At 40.1% G+C, this 22,616-nt stretch overlaps 1 protein-coding gene across 3 annotated transcripts in view; it reads left to right on the top strand.

The window, feature by feature from the left end:
* Positions 1 to 22,616, top strand: part of SLC25A19 (solute carrier family 25 member 19) — a 96,771-nt gene that overhangs the window by 647 nt on the left and 73,508 nt on the right. The window lies entirely within an intron of this gene.

Raw genomic sequence — 22,616 nt, 5'->3', positions numbered from 1 at the left:
GAATACCCCCAGTATAAAGCATTGTATGACTGTACCGATATGTACCTGTATACCCCCAGTATAAAGCATTGTATGACTGTACCGATATGTACCTGAATATCCCCAGTATAAAGCATTGCATGACTGTACTGATATGTACCTGAATACCCCCAGTATAAAGCATTGCATGACTGTACTGATATGTACCTGAATATCCCCAGTATAAAGCATTGCATGACTGTACTGATATGTACCTGAATACCCCCAGTATAAAGCATTGCATGACTGTACTGATATGTACCTGAATACCCCCAGTATAAAGCATTGCATGACTGTACCGATATGTACCTGAATACCCCCAGTATAAAGCATTGCATGACTGTACCGATATGTACCTGTATACCCCCAGTATAAAGCATTGTATGACTGTACCGATATGTACCTGAATACCCCCAGTATAAAGCATTGCATGACTGTACCGATATGTACCTGAATACCCCCAGTATAAAGCATTGCATGACTGTAACGATATGTACCTGAATACCCCCAGTATAAAGCATTGCATGACTGTACCGATATGTACCTGAATACCCCCAGTATAAAGCATTGTATGACTGTACCGATATGTACCTGTATACCCCCAGTATAAAGCATTGTATGACTGTACCGATATGTACCTGAATATCCCCAGTATAAAGCATTGCATGACTGTACTGATATGTACCTGAATACCCCCAGTATAAAGCATTGCATGACTGTACCGATATGTACCTGAATATCCCCAGTATAAAGCATTGCATGACTGTACCGATATGTACCTGAATACCCCCAGTATAAAGCATTGCATGACTGTACCGATATGTACCTGAATACCCCCAGTATAAAGCATTGCATGACTGTACTGATATGTACCTAAATACCCCAAGTATAAAGCATTGCATGACTGTACCGATATGTATCTGTATACCCCCAGTATAAAGCATTGCATGACTCTACTGATATGTACCTGAATACCCCCAGTATAAAGCATTGCATGACTGTACTGATATGTACCTGAATACCCCCAGTATAAAGCATTGCATGACTGTACTGATATGTACCTGAATACCCCCAGTATAAAGCATTGCATGACTGTACCGATATGTACCTGAATATCCTCAGTATAAAGCATTGCATGACTCTACTGATATGTACCTGAATACCCCCAGTATAAAGCATTGCATGACTGTACCGATATGTACCTGAATACCCCCAGTATAAAGCATTGCATGACTCTACTGATATGTACCTGAATACCCCCAGTATAAAGCATTGCATGACTGTACCGATATGTAACTGTATACCCCCAGTATAAAGCATTGCATGACTCTACTGATATGTACCTGAATACCCCCAGTATAAAGCATTGCATGACTCTACTGATATGTAACTGTATACCCCCAGTATAAAGCATTGCATGACTGTACCGATATGTACCTGAATACCCCCAGTATAAAGCATTCCATGACTGTACGATATGTACCTGATTACCTCCAGTATAAAGCATTGCATGACTGTACCGATATGTACCTGAATACCCCGGTATAAAGCATTGTATGACTGTACCGATATGTACCTGAATACCCCCAGTATAAAGCATTGTATGACTGTACTGATATGTACCTGAATACCCCCAGTATAAAGCATTGTATGACTGTACTGATATGTACCTGAATACCCCCAGTATAAAGCATTGCATGACTGTACCGATATGTACCTGAATACCCCCAGTATAAAGCATTGCATGACTGTACGATATGTACCTGAATACCCCCAGTATAAAGCATTGCATGACTGTACCGATATGTACCTGAATACCCCCAGTATAAAGCATTGCATGACTGTACCGATATGTAGCTGTATACCCCCAGTATAAAGCATTGCATGACTGTACCGATATGTACCTGAATACCCCCAGTATAAAGCATTGCATGACTGTACGATATGTACCTGAATATCCCCAGTATAAAGCATTGCATGACTGTACCGATATGTACCTGAATACCCCCAGTATAAAGCATTGCATTACTGTACCGATATGTAACTGCATACCCCCAGTATAAAGCATTGCATGACTGTACTGATATGTACCTGAATACCCCCAGTATAAAGCATTGCATGACTGTACCGATATGTACCTGAATATCCCCAGTATAAAGCATTGCATGACTGTACTGATATGTACCTGAATACCCCCAGTATAAAGCATTGCATGACTGTACCGATATGTACCTGAATACCCCCAGTATAAAGTATTGCATGACTGTACCGATATGTACCTGAATACCCCCAGTATAAAGCATTGCATGACTGTACTGATATGTACCTAAATACCCCAAGTATAAAGCATTGCATGACTGTACCGATATGTATCTGTATACCCCCAGTATAAAGCATTGCATGACTCTACTGATATGTACCTGAATACCCCCAGTATAAAGCATTGCATGACTGTACTGATATGTACCTGAATACCCCCAGTATAAAGCATTGCATGACTGTACTGATATGTACCTGAATACCCCCAGTATAAAGCATTGCATGACTGTACCGATATGTACCTGAATATCCTCAGTATAAAGCATTGCATGACTCTACTGATATGTACCTGAATACCCCCAGTATAAAGCATTGCATGACTGTACCGATATGTACCTGAATACCCCCAGTATAAAGCATTGCATGACTCTACTGATATGTACCTGAATACCCCCAGTATAAAGCATTGCATGACTGTACCGATATGTAACTGTATACCCCCAGTATAAAGCATTGCATGACTCTACTGATATGTACCTGAATACCCCCAGTATAAAGCATTGCATGACTGTACCGATATGTACCTGAATACCCCCAGTATAAAGCATTCCATGACTGTACGATATGTACCTGATTACCTCCAGTATAAAGCATTGCATGACTGTACCGATATGTACCTGAATACCCCGGTATAAAGCATTGTATGACTGTACCGATATGTACCTGAATACCCCCAGTATAAAGCATTGTATGACTGTACTGATATGTACCTGAATACCCCCAGTATAAAGCATTGTATGACTGTACTGATATGTACCTGAATACCCCCAGTATAAAGCATTGCATGACTGTACCGATATGTACCTGAATACCCCCAGTATAAAGCATTGCATGACTGTACGATATGTACCTGAATACCCCCAGTATAAAGCATTGCATGACTGTACCGATATGTACCTGAATACCCCCAGTATAAAGCATTGCATGACTGTACCGATATGTAGCTGTATACCCCCAGTATAAAGCATTGCATGACTGTACCGATATGTACCTGAATACCCCCAGTATAAAGCATTGCATGACTGTACGATATGTACCTGAATATCCCCAGTATAAAGCATTGCATGACTGTACCGATATGTACCTGAATACCCCCAGTATAAAGCATTGCATTACTGTACCGATATGTAACTGCATACCCCCAGTATAAAGCATTGCATGACTGTACTGATATGTACCTGAATACCCCCAGTATAAAGCATTGCATGACTGTACCGATATGTACCTGAATATCCCCAGTATAAAGCATTGCATGACTGTACTGATATGTACCTGAATACCCCCAGTATAAAGCATTGCATGACTGTACCGATATGTACCTGAATACCCCCAGTATAAAGTATTGCATGACTGTACCGATATGTACCTGAATATCCGCAGTATAAAGCATTGCATGACTGTACCGATATGTACCTGTATACCACCTGTATAAAGCATTGCATGACTGTACCGATATGTACCTGAATACCCCCAGTATAAACAATGTATGACTGTACTGATATGGACCTGTATACCCCCAGTGTAAAGCATTGCATGACTGTACCGATATGTACCTGAATACCCCCAGTATAAAGCTGTCACAGTTTTTTCCCTGTTTGTTTGCCATGTGCTGCTGGCAGCCATTTTACTCACTTCTCTTGCTGACTATGGTGCATTGTGGGGGATGCTGCTCATTTCCTGCACTTCCTTTTATGGTCAGACTGGTGTGCATCATCCGTGTGAGACAGGATGCAGTCTCAGAATTGTGATGTCATCACTTATTATTTAAAGGGCCTCTGTTCAGTATGCTTTGCCTTTGCGTGGTCTCAGACCTGTTTGTGAGAGTTCCTGTGTATTACCTGGCTGCCTGACGTCCTTCCTGGTTCCTGATCCCTGGCTTGTTCCTGACTCTGCTGTTTTCCTTGTTCCTGATTCCGGCTCGTCTGACTATTCGCTTTGGCTCCTGACTCGGCTCGTTTGACTACCAGCTCTGGTTTTGACTCCTGGCTTGTTCCTTGACTTGTGGACTTATTATTATTTTTTGCTATTAATAAAGGTGTGATTATTTTTGCACTTCTCGTCTCAGTCTGATTCCTGGCACCCTGACATTACGCAAAGGCCATGAATCCTGTTGGTGCTAATAATCCACCTTTACCTGCCATCATTTCCAGGATGGATGTACAGGATCACCGCTTGGATCAATTTGCACAAGCCCTGCAAACCCTGCTGACTCGCACTGCACATTTGGACCAAAGTGTCCCGCAAGTTAAGGCTGCTTCTGTTTACGCTGCTGCACCTATGCCTACCAGGAGCATGTCTGGTTCTGCACCTCTACCTCTGCGATATGGAGGCGATCCTATTCAGTGCAGAAGGTTTTTGAACCAGGTGGGCATTTACTTTGAGATGTTACCTCAGGAATTTCCCTGTGACAGAGCTAAGGTAGGATTTCTCATCTCGTTACTCTATGACACAGCTCTTGCCTGGGCTAATCCCTTGTGGGAGACTAATAAACCTGTGATTTCAAATTACTAATAAACCTGTGATTTCAAATTACCCTGAATTTGTGGCCTCCTTTCGAAGGGTATTTGATGTTCCGGCTCGCTTCTCCTCTGCTGCTAAACGACTCATGTCCATTCAGCAAGGTACAAGGTCTGTTGCTCAGTATGCTATTGAGTTCCGTACGCTTGCCGCAGAGGTAGGTTGGAACAATGAAGCCCTTGTTGCCGCCTTCTTTCATGGGTTCTCTGATGCGATTAAAGACGAAGTTGCTGCCAGAGATTTACCAGAGCATCTCGAGGCATTGGTGTCTTTTTTGATCCTAATTGACATCAGCCACAGAGAGGCCCTCTTTCAAGGAGCGCTTGCGGAAGCCTCCTGTTCCGTTGTCTCCTAGGTGTTCATTCCCACCCATGCCTCCCTCTCCTCCCATGCCTCCTGGTCCCGAGTCACCAGGTACTGCTGAGCCGATGCAGTTGGGATTCACGCGTCTCTCCACGGCGGAGAGGGCCTTTAGGAGGAGGGAGGGGCTCTGCCTCTATTGTGGGTTACAGGGCCACCTTTTGAAGTCTTGTCCTACACGGCCGGGAAATGCTCACACCTAAGGTCCTGTCGGGGGCAGACCTTGGGTGGTTTATCCTTGTCCCCGGAACCGCTTAAAGAGAAACCTTTGGTCACGGTTGTCCTTTCCTGGGTGGACTCCTCCATAGTCACTCAGGCTCTTCTTGACTCCCGTGCTGCGGGCTATTTCATTGACAGTGCTTTTTTATCAAAGCACTCCATTCCTGTTTTGCCTCGGTCTGTTCCGCTTGCTATTGAGGCCATTGATGGCAGGCCCCTTCAGCCCGCACTTGTTACTCACAAAACTGCTCCATTGTCCATGGCTGTTGGGGCTCTCCATTTTGAAACCCTCCAGTTCCAGGTAATAAACTCTCCACATTTTCCGGTTGTTCTGGGTTATCCCTGGCTCCAAAAGCACAATCCCGGTCTCGACTGGCGCAGGTCCGTAAATTTGTCGTGGTCCCCACAATGTATTTTCACTTGTCTTCAGAAACCAGTTAAAGTCTTGTGCACTTCTTTGGTATCTCAATTGCCAGAGGAGTACCGAGAATTCCTAGATGTTTTTGACAAGATGCGTGCCGGTACTTTGCCTCCTCACCGGTCTTACGATTGTGCCATAGACCTGCAACCCGGAGCCATTTCTCCTCGGGGCCGGGTGTACCCTCTGTCTGTTGCAGAGAATTGTGCTATGGAGGAGTTAGTTGCCGATGCTCTGTCGCGGGGGATCATCCTCAAATCCTGCTCTCCTGCAGGGGCTGGCTTCTTCTTTGTGAAGAAAAAGGGTGGCGAGTTAAGACCATGCATCGATTATAGGGGTCTTAATCGTCTTACCATTAAGAATGCTTACCCTATTCCGCTCATTACGGAACTCTTTGACCGCCTCAAGGGAGCTACGGTCTTTACTAAACTTGATTTGAGAGGAGCGTACAATCTCGTTAGGATTAAGGAGGGCCACGAATGGAAAACAGCATTTAACACCAGGAGCGGGCATTATGAGTATCTTGTAATGCCCTTTGGCCCATGTAATGCTCCTGCTGTTTTTCAGGAATTTATTAATGATGTCCTACCAGATATGTTGCAACAGTGTGTAGTGGTGTACTTAGACGACATCCTCATACACTCACCCACACTTGAGGCTCATCATTCTGATGTTACACGGGTTCTTCAGAGACTACGTGAGAACGGCCTGTTTTGTAAACTCAAGAAATGTGAGTTCCATCAGACTCAAGTAACCTTCCTAGGTTATGTTATCTCCATTGCAGGGTTCTCCATGGATCCTGACAAGTTATCTGCAGTTCTGTAGTGGCCTCGCCCAGTTGGTCTTCGGTCTATTCAACGATTTTTGGGGTTCGCCAATTGCTATAGAAAGTTTATTAAAAACTTTTCTTCCTTGGTCAAACCTATCACAGACATGACCCGTAAAGAGAATGATCCACTCCATTGGTCACCTACTGCCATTAAGGCCTTTGATAGTCTTAAGACTGCCTTTGCTGCCGCTCCAGTTCTGGCTCATCTTAACCCTGTCCTGCCTTTCGTTCTTGAGGTCGATGCGTCTGAGACTGGAGTAGGTGCCCTCTTGTCTCAACGTCCTATGCCTGACGGTTCCTTGCATCCGTGTGGTTTCTTCTCTCAGAAATTGTCTCCAGCGGAGTGCAATTATGAAATTGGCAACAGGGAATTACTGGCCATAATTTTGGCACTCAAGGAATGGAGGCATCTTCTCGAGGGTTCTAGCATGCCTTTGCTCATTCTTACTGACCACAAGAATTTAACTTATCTATCTGAAGCAAAACGTTTGTCGCCCCAACAGTCCAGATGGGCGCTATTTTCTCTCGGTTTAATTATGTGGTCTCCTACCTGCCTGGTAATAAGAATGTTAGGGCTGATGCCCTCTCTTGACAATCTTCACCTCTGTCCAAGGAGGAGTCTGTACCAACTCCTGTTATACCTCCTGACCATATTTTGGCTACCATACGTACTAATTTGACTTCTCCCTTGGGGGAGAAAATCCTGGCTGCACAAATTAATGCACCTCCAGAGAAACCTAGTGGTAAGTGTTTTGTTCCTGAGAATGTTCGAACTAATCTTTTGCACACTTACCACTATCCTAAAGTCGAAAGTCACCCAGGCAAGAACCCAATGATTTGGTCTGTCACTCGACAATTCTGGTGGCCAGGTCTTCGTTCTGATGTTGCTGCGTATGTTGCCTCCTGCTCAGTTTGTGCACAGAATAAGACTCCTCAACGTCTTCCTGTGGGTCTTCTTCAACCTATTGCTAATGGTGAGCGTCATTGGACACATCTTCCATGGACTTCATTGTCGAGCTCCCTGTTTCCAATGGCAATACTGTTATCCTTATGGTGGTTGACCGTTTTTCTAAAATGTCACATTGCATTCCCTTTATGAAGCTGCCTACCGCTCAGGAGCTCACTTCAATTTTTGCCCGGGAGGTCTTTCGTTTACATGGGTTACCCAAGGAGATAGTGTCGGACCAGGGTAGCCAGTTTGTCTCCAGATTTTGGTGTTCCTTTTGTGCTAAAATGGGGATCCAGCTTTCCTTCTCCTCGGCATATCACCCTCAATCCAATGGGGCTGCGGAACGGTCTAATCAAGCTCTGGAACAGTTCCTCCGTTGCTATGTCTCAGATCACCACAATAATTGGTTTGAACTGTTACCTTGGGCAGATTTTGCTCGTAATAGTGCTATTAATGCTTCCTCCAAGTTATCCCCGTTCATGGCGAATTATGGGTTTCAACCATCCTTGTTGCCCGGTTCATTCATGTCTCAGGGTATTCCGGCTTTGGAGGAGCATCTACGGCAACTCCGTTCCACGTGGGTGCAGATTCAGAATTGCCTTCATCGTTCTATGCGGTGCCAAAAGTTCCAGGCTGATCGTAGGTGTCTGCCCACACCTTCCTACCAGGTTGGTGAGAGAGTTTGGCTGTCCTCTCGCAACTTGAACCTTCGTGTGCCTTCCAATAAATTGGCTCCCCTTTATGTTGGTCCTTTTCGAATACTCTGACGGGTTAATCCTGTGGCCTACGCTCTTGACCTTCCTCCTGCTATGCGCATCTCCAATGTTTTTCATGTCTCCCTCTTGAAACCATTGGTTTGTAATCGGTTTACCACTGTGTTGCCTCGTCCCCGTCCTATCTTTGTTGACAACCATGAGGAGTATGAGGTCAGCAGCATTATTGACTCTCGTATGTCCAGGGGCCGTGTACAGTATTTGGTTCACTGGAGAGGCTACGGTCCGGAGGAAAGTTCTTGGGTTGCCTCCTCTGATGTTCATGCTCCCCCCTCCTCCGTGCCTTCCATGCCCGTTTCCCCAATAAGCCTTTTGTCCTCCCGCGGGGGAGGTGTCGTTGAGGGGAGTGTACTGTCAGGGTTTTTTCCCTTTTTGTTTGCCATGTGCTGCTGGGAGCCATTTTACTCACCTCTCTTGCTGACTATGGTGCATTGTGGGGGATGCGGCTGATTTCATGAACTTCCTTTTATGGCCAGACTGGTGTGCATTATCCGTGTGAGACAGGATGCAGTCTCAGAATTGTGATGTCATCACTTATTATTTAAAGGGCATCTGTTCAGTATGCTTTGCCTTTGCGTTGTCTCAGACCTGTTTGTGAGAGTTCCTGTGTATTACCTGGCTGCCTGACGTCCCTCCTGGTTCCTGATCCCTGGCTTGTTCCTGACTCTGCTGTTTTCCTTGTTCCTGATTCCGGCTCGTCTGACTATTCGCTTTGGCTCCTGACTCGGCTTGTCTGACTACCAGCTCTGGTTTTGACTCCTGGCTTGTTATTTGACTTGTGGACTTTTTATTATTTTTTGCTCTTAATAAAGGTGTGATTATTTTTGCACTTCTCGTCTCAGTCTGATTCCTGGCACCCTGACAAAAGCATTGTATGACTGTACCGATATGTAGCTGAATACCCCCAGTATAAAACATTGCATGACTCTGATATGTAACTGTATACCCCCAGGATAAAGCATTGCATGACTGTACCGATATGTACCTGAATACCTTGGTATAAAGCATTGCATGACTGTACCGATATGTACCTGAATATGCCGGTAGAAAGCATTGCAAGACTGTACCGATATGTACCTGAATACCGCGGTATAAAGCATTACATGACTACTGATATGTACCTGAATACCCCCAGTATAAAGCATTGCATGACTGTACCGATATGTACCTGAATACCCCCAGTATAAAGCATTGCATGATTGTACCGATATGTACCTGAATACCCCGGTATAAAACATTGCATGACTGTACCGATATGTACCTGAATACCCCAGTATAAAGCATTGCATGAGTGTACCGATATGTACCTGAATACCCCGGTATAAAACATTGCATGACTGTACTGATATGTACCTGAATATCCCCAGTATAAAGCATTGCATGACTGTACCGATATATACCTGAATACCCCCAGTATAAAGCATTGCATGACTGTACCAATATGTACCTGAATACCCCCAGTATAAAGCATTGTGTGACTGTAGCAATATGTACCTGAATACCCCGGTATAAAGCATTGCATGACTGTACCGATATGTACCTGTATACCCCCAGTATAAAGCATTGCATGACTGTACCGATATGTACCTGAATACTCCAGGTATAAAGCATTATGTGACTGTAGCAATATGTACCTGAATACCCCGGTATAAAGCATTGCATGACTGTACCAATATGTACCTGTATACCCCCAGTATAAAGCATTGCATGACTGTACCAATATGTACCTGAATACCCCCAGTATAAAGCATTGCATGACTGTACCGATATGTACCTGAATACCCCGGTATAAAACATTGCATGACTGTACCGATATGTACCTGAATACCCCCAGTATAAAGCATTGCATGACTGTACTGATATGTACCTGAATACCCCTAGGTATAAAGCATTGCATGACTGTACCGATATGTACCTGAATACACCCAGTATAAAGCATTGCATGACTGTACTGATATGTACCTGAATACCCTCAGTATAAAGCATTGCATAACTGTACCGATATGTACCTGAATACCCGGTATAAAGCATTGTATGACTGTACCGATATGTACCTGTATACCCCCAGTATAAAGCATTGCATGACTGTACCGATATGTACCTGTATATCCCCAGTATAAAGCATTGCATGACTGTACTGATATGTACCTGAATACCCTCAGTATAAAGCATTGCATAACTGTACCGATATGTACCTGAATACCCGGTATAAAGCATTGTATGACTGTACCGATATGTACCTGAATACCCCCAGTATAAAGCATTGTATGATTGTACCGATATGTACCTGAATACCCCCAGTATAAACCATTGTATGACTGTACCGATATGTACCTGTATATACCAAGTATAAAGCATTGTATGACTTGTCAGTATATTTATGAAAATCTTAGCAGTGCTATCCAAATAATATATATAAGTTATATGGCAGGGTTATAAACACAATACAAAGAAATAGAAACCCTTATCAACCATGCACCTACTAGACTATACAATTAATATAAATATCTGAATTCTTTTATTTAGTTAATATCCATAAACATATTGAAGTATATTTGCAATAAAAGGAAATGAAACAAAATTTATATGCGTTAAAACCAACTCTTAAGATATGCTATCCTTCTTACAAAACCCAGAAAAATATACCTTCACAATTCAGCCTTTTATTTATTTAACACAATGGGACTAAAAACCTTTAACATCCAAGCAATACAATTCTAAACAGTGTTTATAAAACAATAGGATAATATATATTCTGCTATTTAATTGCAATTTATCCTAATACAAAATTAACTGACAATATCAGAACTTGCATAGATGAGTTACTTATCCAATCAGACACAGATTTAAACAACAATACAATATATAGGCTGTGACTAGCAATTTGAAATACAATATACACTTCTGAATTATTATTATATATTTGCATAGATAAACAATTTAGGATTGGGATTAGTATAATAATACATAGGCTATGAAATGCTAACTTGAAATATTTCCTTAACTCTGCTAAGTACAGCAATAATAAATGTTTAATTTAAATGCTTGCATATAAACAGGCAGGCTAAGAGCTATTTAAGGTTATATAATACAATCTAAAAGCCCAATTTGTTCTTTCCAATTCAAAAATTGTAATTTTACTGTAGTGGCTATGCTTATAACTTATCTTACAAAAACCTTGTATACATCACCCAAATAAACAGCAATCCAGTTCCAATGTTTTGCAACAGATCCAATTCACCTCAGAAATTCAAAATTGGGGTAAAGCATATGGAGTCCAGTGGTAGATGTGTGCTTTTGATTAATAACTGCCGCAGTTACTCCTTTTTGGATCAAAATAACACCACCCTTTCTTAGTCTCTATGCTGGGGTTAAATCATCTGATCTTACCCCTCCCCTTTTTGATTATTTATCAGTCATTGGTGAATATTGGAAACGCCCACGGCCTTGTCTTGGATTAGTTCTTTGCAACTGAACATGGATTGGTTTATTTGGTAAATGTGTTGTCAAGGAAATGCATTCTTTGCAACAACCAATCATCTCATGGTTGCAATTCCGCATCATAACACTAGGTGGCAGCAGACGTACAAACAAACAAATACAACAAGACCATCTCTAACATTTTTAAGCAAGTTAAATTTTTTTTTAATTTTTTTTCATAAAATGGTTATTTAATCAGATCACACTCTCTGCATTAATCATATATAACCCCAATTACAGATGGTTAATATTAGGTTATTTTTTTCTGATTATTCTGATACCAAATATGTTATATTATTAACATTTTATTATATGAAGGTAATTTAACACTGCCAATTACTAGCCCAAAATGCATCACAACTTTGTCAGCATTCTGGCACTTCTTTGCAAATAACAGCCTATTTTTTTATTTCAGTATTGTACTGTATTCCAAGTGAATCCTGTCTATGTAGATCTGAAATAAAAAAAAAATAAATGTCAATAATCACCTCTCCTCAGGTCCACAAACATCCACTCATGTTTTCAAACACACAGAGGCCAAGATATTCATGCCTTCAAAATATACACATATATGTACACACACACATACATATATATACACATATATATATATATATACATATATATATATATATATATATATATATATATATATATATACACACATATACACATCTCATATCCATTAAAATATATACAGTTGTTTTAAAATCATAATGTAAGTCATGTGTCTTCACTGTGTGCTGTATGTTCACACCTTAGCATTTGTCTTTGTTTCCCAAGGCCTTTATTGCTCCACATGGGGTCAATCCATGAGGAGTTGTAAAAGTCTTTAAAACAGCATATTTCCTGTTTAGCCAGCAGTGCAGATGTGTATTTGATAATTAACACCCATGTGCATAAAAGCTGCCTCTCCATGATTTTGATCAGTTCCAAAAGGGTAATTCAGACATTTCGTCTCCATATATTTGCCTGTATCCTGAAACTATGTTATATTTTAGTTCCTTGCTAAATTATACAATTGCATAATTTAACATATTGAGTGTGTGAGATCTCCCAGAGATAATCATTTGTTCTCCTTTCAGCCAAGAATGTCCCCTGTGCAATTGGAGTGGGGGAGATCTAATCCTTTGTCCTACAGACCATGTTCATATCCACAAATCTATCAAATAAAGACAAATATACCTCTATATATTATTTAATAATATTTCAAATACCTTGACATAAATCCCCCTTTCCAATTCAAAAACATGTAGGACACATGTATCTGAATTGGATCAAAGTTAGTGGTATTTGGTGAGGATGTTGACCGTACACATCATGGACAGTCTTCTATGTAGATAGTCTGTCAATTTCGAGCCTTCATGTTCATCAGCTGGTCATCTTTAAATTACAGTATGTCTTTAGTGCATTTGGGGATATGACACTTCATTCTCCCTCTATGACTTGTAGTTGGGATCTGGGATGACATGCCCGCAATTGATTTATATGTACCCATTTATCTATGAAACCTTCATTTTTGGGGATCCGTATTTTATAGGCCACTGGAGATATTTTGTCAGTAATGACAAAAGGACCTTTCCATGAGGGAAGAAATTTCTTCTCCCTAACCTGATCTCTTCCAAAGTTATAAAGATAAACTTTATCATTTATTTCATATTCCTTTTTGGATGTTTTCTAGATCATAATAGGTTTTAGTGGCAGTTGCGGCTCTTTCTAAATTCCTTTGAGCAAATGCAAAGGCATATTGCAGGTGCTTTCTTAGGTTTTCCACATATTGATGTGTATTGGCAGCATTTATCAAGTTTTGGTCTGATGTACGGTACAGCAGATGCTGAGGTAGAACCATTCTTCTACCAGTCATCAGTTCAAAAGGTGACATCTTGGTAGCACTACTTGGAGTTGCTCTTAATGCCATTAAGACAAGAGGTAGTTTTACATCCCAGTCTTTACCTGTTTCACTCACAAACTTTTTGAGGATTTTAACAATGGACTGGTTGTAACGCTCTACACCACCACTTGAGGCAGCTCTATAAGCAATATGGAGCTTTCTTTTAACCCCTAGTATTTTCCACATTTTTGTCATCACTTCGCTAGTGAAGTGGGTCCCCCGATCTGATTCGATTCTTTGGGGCAAACCAAATCTGGAAAATACATGATTGATGAGCAATGCTGCACATGTTTCAGCACTATTGTTAGGTGCACTAATGCATTCTACCCATTTAGTGAACAGGCATGTCACTGTTAACATGTACTTGTTACCTCTTGATGATCTTGTTACTGGACCGATAAAATCAATTTGTATATCTGACCATGGCATTACCATCCCCCTTTTCTGCAATGGCGCTCTATGCGTTGGTGCAGTGGGTTGGAACTGTGGACAGATTAAACACCCTTGACAGTAGGTTTGAACATCTTTCAACATGTGTGGCCAAAAAGCATAATCACGTAATATTTCATACGTGAGTTTGGCACCACGATGACCAGATGTGGGAGCATCATGGGCATGTTGAAGCATTAGACCTCTGAACTTGGTGGGTACTACCCACTGCTGGATGCCAGTTTTGGAGGTTCTAATTAACAAACCATCCTGTAACTTGAATTGTGATCGGGATTTCATTAAGATTCTAAGATCTTCTTTGCCAATGCAATCATCTTTTGAGATGGGGTTGCTTTCAGGATCTTCTATGTGTTTATAGAAGATGCCTACAATGGGGTCTTCTTTTTGACTAGTGATCAGGTCCTCACTAGGAGAATCCTGACTCCATTGTACCAAGTTAGGCTCACTCTGTTGTTTTGCCTGGTTTCTGGTAATGGCTTCTACCTGAATTGCACCCATTAAGTGGTCAATATTAAGGAGTTCTCCAGTTATGGCTCCTTGTTTGGCTAATGAATCCGCAAGGTCATTGCCTTCCTTATCAGGACCTAAAACTCTGGAATGACCCTTGGTCTTTTTCCAGTGTATGGTTAAATCATTGGATACTACCAGATTATCAATCTCGCAGAACAATTTGCCATGCTTGACTGGTTTGTTATTGCTTTTCTGCATGCCATTTCTTTTCCAAGTTGGCAGGTATTCAACAAAACTGTCACGCACATAATTTGAGTCAGTTATGATCACAAATTCATGAATACCATGTTCAATAGCCATTTCAATGGTTTTGAAAACGGCAGTTAGTTCTGCAACTTGACTGGATCTTGGTCCAATGTTGAAACCTACAGATATATTTGAGAATCCATTTGCCCCAGTTATACCAATGCCAGCGACTAATCTGCGCTCATTATCAATAGTGGCATGGTAAGAACAACCATCAACATATACCCAAGGTAATGTTTGACAATGGTCCTCATTGTACATTTTATATGGGGAAAGCAATTGTTCCTCCAGAAAATCATCTTCTGATAATTCTTCCCCAGGATCTCTAGCAGTACAGTCGTGGAGCTCAGCAAGTCCCTGTGCAACTGGATTCTTTTTATTCTGCTTGTAGCGAATTTCTAATGGCCAGCCTTGCAAGGAAAGCGTCCATGCTGTTATGCGGCTATTTGATAAATTCCCATCTCTTATTCTCTCACTTTGCAAATATAGCAAAGGCTGGTGGGCCGTTTCTACAATGATTTCCTCGCCCTGTATATAGCTGCGGAAATTTTGTAGAGCCCATACAGTAGATAAGAGGGCTTTTTCGCAATCGTTGAACTTTATTTCTACTGGGGATAGATTTTTGCTCCCATAAGCAATGGCTTTGTTCAAATTATCATGCTTTTGGTATAAAACGGCACTCATGCTTACATCTGTGTACCCTGTTTCTAAGTAGAAAGGTTTGCCACCTTCAGGGTACGCTAAGCAAGGTGCTTGAGTGAGTTTTCTCTTCAGCTCTCTGATGGCTGTCTCTTGAGACTCACTCCAGTGCCATTTCACCTCTTTCTTTAGGAGAAGTAGTAGTGGTTTAGTTAATTCCGCATAATTATCAATGAATTTGCGAGAATAATTTGTCATACCCAGGAATGATCTCAATTCCTTTTTTTTTTTTTAAATGTTTTATTTAATTTTTGACAGAAGAAAAAAGTAAAGAGTAACAAAAGAGCACATTCGCTCATATTTGTGCACCACGCAGGGTAAATCAAGGTACATGCATAATAAGCGATCAAATGATCAGTACGTCATACAGAACATTAATTTTGTTTATATGCATACTTGTCCAAGCGAAAAGAAATAAAAAAAAACAAAAAAAAAAAAAAAAAACAATTTTATTAAATTTGTTACCTCTCCCCCGCTATAAGCTCTCAGAACCATGCCACTGGGAACACTTCTCTCAAAATTAAGCCTTCAAAATATTCTGTTCTATGTAACTCTTTAGTAAGAATATATACTGTATGTTAAGCGGATATGTTTGAATAATTTTGGTCCATTTATTAAAAAATCTTTGAATTTGTTTGCTATGTATTTTAGAAATATTATATTGTTCAAAAATAATCTGTTGTTTTACAGCTTCCAAAAATCTAATGAAAGAGGGGGCTTTTCTGTGTTTCCAGCTTTTTAGTAGTAGATTGCGGACAATTAGTATAATTGTATTAATCAGGTCAGCATTGTGTCCTTCTGGATTTAAGAAAACAATCATTTTTGGGTTAGAAATAGAATACTCCGAGTCCAGCTTGTTTAACCAAAAATTAACTTTCTGCCAGAATTGCCACACTTTCGGGCAATACCAAAAACAATGTAATAGATCTGCCCAGGGCAAAGAGCATTTATAACAGAGGCCCATACTGTCCTGCGACCACTGTGCTAATCTTTTCGGTGAGATGTATGCATTATTGAGTAATTTTAGATGGGATTCATGCCAGGAGGAACGAAAGGGCGCTTTCACCAACCATTTAATACTTTTTTTAATTAACTCATGATTAACTCCTTCAAAGTATCTCAACCAATGAGAGATATGTTGCTCAGAGTATAATTGACCCTGCTTAGCCAGCAGGATATTGTATAAGAGCGAAATAGAGTGTTTTCCTTGTTTATATAACTTTATATACCCTCCAATTTCAGCAAAACATTCCGACCAGTTTCCAAGCTGTAATTTCTTATTCAAGAAATTACGTAGCTGTAAATAGGCAAAGAAATGTTTGTTGGACAGATTAAATTCATTGACAATACTTTCAAAGGTTCTTATATTGGCTTGCTCATCTAAGAGCTGTGTTATCTTAGAGAGCCCTTTATTGTCCCATTCTCTAAATGGCTTATAAGAACACCCAGGTGGAAACTCAGGATTTCCTCTGATCAATAGAAAAGATGATATGTGGAAATTAATCTTAAGCCGAGAACAAAGAAGTTGCCAGGCTTTAACTACATTATAAATACTGGTGTACAATTTTATACTTTTTGGTAATTGGACACTAACACAATGTAGAATTGTTTTACAGGAAAACGGGTATATAATAGTCTCTTCTAGACTAAAATTCGTCAATGCCTTGCCATCATGCAGCCAGTCTATCCCATAGCGTGCCAAGATAGCTAAGTTATATGACTTAATGTCTGGGAGAGCTAAACCACCCTGTTCCTTCTGTTGAGATAATTTTTTAATCGAAATCATCTGTCTTGACTTATTCCAAAGGAACTTAGCACAGGCCTGGTTAAATATTTTAATATCTTTTGCTTTAATAAATAGAGGGAGATTATTCATTACAAATAATATCTGTGGGAACAAGATATTTTTTATCATTATGATTTTAGCTGAAAGAGAAATTGGAAGTAATGCCCAACGTTGTAGTTTAGCTTTAATATTAGTAAAAAAAGGAGTAAAATTAAGTTTGTACCAACTGTTTGGATCTCTATGTAGTATAATCCCAAGGTATCTGAGAGTCTCGACCTCTTTTAGATCATATTGGATCCTGCTATCCTTCTTTTTATATATCCATAGTATCTCGGATTTAATTGTGTTTACCTTATAGCCTGAGATTTTGCTAAATAGTTCTAAAGCACCAAACGCTATGGGAATATTTTTATATGTATGTTTAAAATATAGTAATAGGTCATCTGCATAGAGTGACAAAACTAATTTCTGTTCGCCTATATTTATCCCCTCGAGTTCTTGGCGTAGATAGATTGCCAGGGGTTCAATGGCCAAATTAAATAAAAGGGGGGACAGTGGGCAACCCTGACGTGTGCCTTTCTCCATTTTAAAAAAAGGAGTTTGGGTATTATTAATCGCTATTGAGGAAATTGGATAATTGTATATAGTTTTGATAAATTCTGTCAGCTTTCCTGTAAAGCCAAATTTTGTCAGGGCCACATATAAATGATCCCATATTATGGAATCAAATGCCTTCTCCGCGTCAATCATAACCATAGCAATATCATCTTGGTATGTTATTTTCTCCTTATTAATTTTGTTCCAAAAATATTCTATTAGCGTATATGCTTTTCTAATGTTTTTAGTAAGTGATCTATTACACATGAAACCCGCTTGGTCTTGGTGGATAATTTCTTGGAGTACTTCCTTAAGACGATTCGCTATTATAGATGTTAACAGTTTGTAATCTATATTCAACAAGGAGATAGGTCTATATGACCCTAGATCTGTTAAATTTTTATCTTTTTTTGGTATAAGTGTTATGACTGACGTGGAGAAAAACCTTGACATTAATTTTCCCTCCATAAAATATTCATTGAATAGACAAGTTAGAATAAGAACAATTTCTGATTTTAGGAGCCTGTAAAACTCGGCCGGTATTTGATCTGGTCCAGGTGCCTTGCCCAATTTCGATGCCTCTATCGCTTTTATGACCTTGTCTGGGGAAATAGGCAAATTCAATCCCTTCACTTGATCTGCAGTAATCTGTGGACAAGTAATAGAGGTCCAAAATGTCTTGCTGGCTTCGTTATCTATAGCTTTCGAGGCATATATATTTTTATAATATCCATAAAAAGCTTTACTAATATCTTCGGTTTGTGTGTAATTTTGACCCTCTACTATCACATTCTCAATTATATTCTTCCGGTTCCTGACTTTCTCTAACTTTGACAGATACTTCACTGATTTACCATATCTACCACCATAAGCAGAGTTTACTCTGGCTTCTTGCTTTATCATTTTAGCTAAGAGAAACGAGTCTCTTTCTTGTTTGGCCTTTCTATATTCTAGCCAGTATTTCCTTAGGGTGTTATTTGTATAGTTGTGAAGCGCCCTAGCAACAGTTTTTGTTAACTGAATCTCGCGAGCTATACTCTTTTTTTTTTTTAAAGTAATCATATATACTTTAATCTCTCCCTTTAGATATGCTTTGGCTGCTTCCCAAAATATTTCGTAATTATTAGCGTACTCTTGGTTGTTAACACAATATTTGCGCCATTTATTTTTTATCCATATTTGGAAGGATCCATCATTAATCATATGCTTTGGAAAAAAAAAATTGTTTCCCCCCCGTATATATTGATCACGTGCCCCTACCTCCAGAAATATTGTAGCATGATCTGATATTATAATTTCACCGATATCTGTACATATCTCCTCCTGCAATAAAGCATTTGAGACTAGGAAAAAATCAATGCGCGAGAGAGATCTATGTACTTGAGATTCACAAGTAAAACTTTTTCCCCCGGGGTGCTGCACCCGCCATATATCGTGTAAACTTAGTTCTTCACATATTTGGAAAAATATTTGAGAATTTTGCATAGGTCTTCTATTCTGTCTGTGAGACAACCTATCTAATGATGGTATAGGGGTTAAGTTGAAATCTCCAGCAAGAATTATATTTGGATCCTCTTTCAACATTAATCTTGCCGTCATGTCACTCCAAAATAGTTGGTCTTTGACATTAGGCCCATATACATTACACACTACATATTTTATTTTTTTAATGTCCACTGTTAAAATTATCCATCTATCATTAAAATCTATTTGACTTTCTCGGATATTATATTCCAAATCTTTGTTAAATAAGAAAGCGACCCCCCGTTTCCTCCTAGAACAGTCTGATGCTATTACTTGTCCTACCCAGTTGCATTTGAGTTTCTGAGCTTCAGTGTTTTTCAAGTGTGTTTCCTGCAATAGGACAATGTCAGGTTTAAATTTAGCTAAGTGCCTAATTATCAGCTTTCTTTTTTTGGGGGTTGTTATCCCTCCTACATTCCATGAAATAAATTTGATCTTCCTCATCTTATTAGTAGCCCTTTAATTTTTTATATCCTTGCCATTTTCCCTCTATCATTACTTCCTGAGAGCTGCAGCGAGGGAGAGAACACAAAGCACAAAAAGAGGAAAAAAAAAAAATATATTCAATTAAGGTCTCTTCTTTAACCCTTTGTTTTACCTTATTTGCCTAGTTTTACAAAAGTCTCTCACTTCTTCTGTGTTAACCAGCGTAACATTGCCCTCCGCTTCCTCCACTATTATCTTTGCAGGGTATATTAATCTAGCCTTCATGCCGGCATTAATTAACCTGGTACAGTAGGGGGCTAGCTCTTTTCTTTTCATTGACGTGTCACTGGAAAAATCCTGAAAGAGCAATAATTTGTTTTGATTAATTTCTAACTTTGCTGTTTTCCTGTATGCCCTCAGGATACTATTCTTATCCTGATAATTTAAGTATTTTACGAGGACCGGCCTGTTGTAATTCTTATCTCTTAGGTTGTCTCTGGGCATACCCAGCCGGTGTGCCCTTTCGACTAAGATTGGCGTGTCACTGGATATAATACCCAGTGCCTTGGGTAGGGTAATACTGGCAAAGGTTATTAAGTCTGGAAATTCGCCCTTATCTGGTAAACCTATAATTTTCAAGTTATTACGTCTTGATCGATCTTCTAACTCATGGATTTTATCTTGTAGCCTACTCAGTGTCTTACTATTATCTGTTATGGTTTTTTCCTGCTTATAAATTATATCCTCATTGCTAGATACTCTGTCTTCAACTTCTGTGAGACGGCTATTAATTTGTTTAAGTTCTGTCATTATGTTAGCTGTTTGGCTTTTAAGCATTTCAAATTGAGGCAGGAAAATTTCAGACATCTGGGATACTAAGAGCTGAATATCATCTTTTTGCATTATCGGCTCAGGAGTACTTTCTATGTGAGTATCTGAAACCCTTGTTTTCTAATCTTTTTGCCTGGGAGGCATGGCCAGGGAGTGACTTTTATTGTGCGTGATAAATTTATCCATGTACAGTGTAGTGGCTAAAATTCTGTGACTGTGATTTCTTTAACTCTTACCTTAGAGTAATATGACCATAAACTTTGTGTGTCTGTGCTTACAGGTTGTGTTGTGTGTTTGTCTAAAATAGTAAACCTGTATATACTATTCCTCTTTTTTTTTTTTTTTTTTTTTTCCTTTCCCTTTCTCTTCTCCTTGTTTCTCCTCCTTCTCCCTCTTTAACCCTCTTCCCCTCAAATAAAACAACAAAAGTGAAAAAAACCAACAAAAAACAGCAAAAAACCTTGGTTGTGAAGCAAACCTATGTGAAGTGACAACCTTTTAAGTTTAAATCACCCGTTGTTCTCCTGACCACCCATCCATCTCTTTAACTGAGACTGGAATTTTTCTTGTAATAACTCCTTACATCATGTTTTAACTTAACATATCAATTTGAAAAGTAGTTTAAAGCGTATCAGTTTGATATTTAGGCTGGAAACAGACAAAAAAAATAAAAGCAACCTGTTTTTGCCTAGTTCACTTTAGGCACTCAGCTCTCTTGCATATAACTATTTTACCTTGTTGCCAATACCTCCGGCTATATTATTTAACCAAACACATCTCCTGAACAACAAACATTGTATTGTAAAATATCTAGACTTTCTAAACCATTACATTTTTCTCTCAAACTAAATTTATCAGGACTGTGGATTTATATTTATAACTTTCCAGGGAGGACTGCTCTTCCCTCCTATCTTCCTCTTCCTCTGACTTTTAACCCCGTATCCAATGCCACAATGAGAAAGTCCAGAGAATGTTACGTGTTGCCTTATATTTAGCACTCTCTAGGAAGGACAAAAATTGGCAACAGACCTGAGTTATAGTTCCAGCAGCTCAGAGTGAAACAAAAAAATACAGGCCAGATATGTCCGGAAGGATAGGGGGAGAAAAAAAAACAAAACAAAGCAGAGGAGAGACATGTAGGTCAAAGCATTTCTTATCTTTTCTTTTATATACTTGCGTATACTTGCATATGTCCACCAGATCTGCGTATTAACTTTGGAAATGTCCGCTTCCTCTCTTTTGTGCAAAAAACTTACTGGACCAGGCTTTACTGTATCTCGCAGTACTACTGGGTTGTCTTCAGGCAGCTGTCACTAGATCTCCTGTGATGGCAGGGAGAGCTGTGTATGTAGTGATCCAACGCCCCTTTCGTTCGCGGCCAGGGTTAATCCTCCGCTCAGCGCAACACTCCTATCCGCCTGAGCGGTGCACTGTGTTTAGCGATGCTCCAGCGATTGAGGCCTGTTCTTTGATTCACCTCACGGATCTATTTGGCAAAGTCTGGCCCCCACACTTGCTCTGCAGCTCTTTACCAGCTCTTTACCAGCGATATCTCTTAGGGCACAGTATCCAATCCCGCGCCCTCACTCCAGCCTTTGGGTCATAGGTCAGACCTGTGTTGTCTCCAATGCAGTACTCTGCTTTTAGGGGACTGACTCATGCAGCTGAGTCGCGCTGCTTGCTCCGCCGTTCCGCCACCAGCACCACCGATGTGATGCAATTGCCCTAGGAAGTATTGGTTCACTCCAACAACGGGCTTGTGGAAGGGAAGATT

The sequence above is a fragment of the Bombina bombina genome, chromosome 1, assembly GCF_027579735.1.
Source record: "Bombina bombina isolate aBomBom1 chromosome 1, aBomBom1.pri, whole genome shotgun sequence".
Classification (NCBI taxonomy): domain Eukaryota; kingdom Metazoa; phylum Chordata; class Amphibia; order Anura; family Bombinatoridae; genus Bombina; species Bombina bombina.
This window is presented reverse-complemented; position numbering and strand designations above follow the sequence as displayed.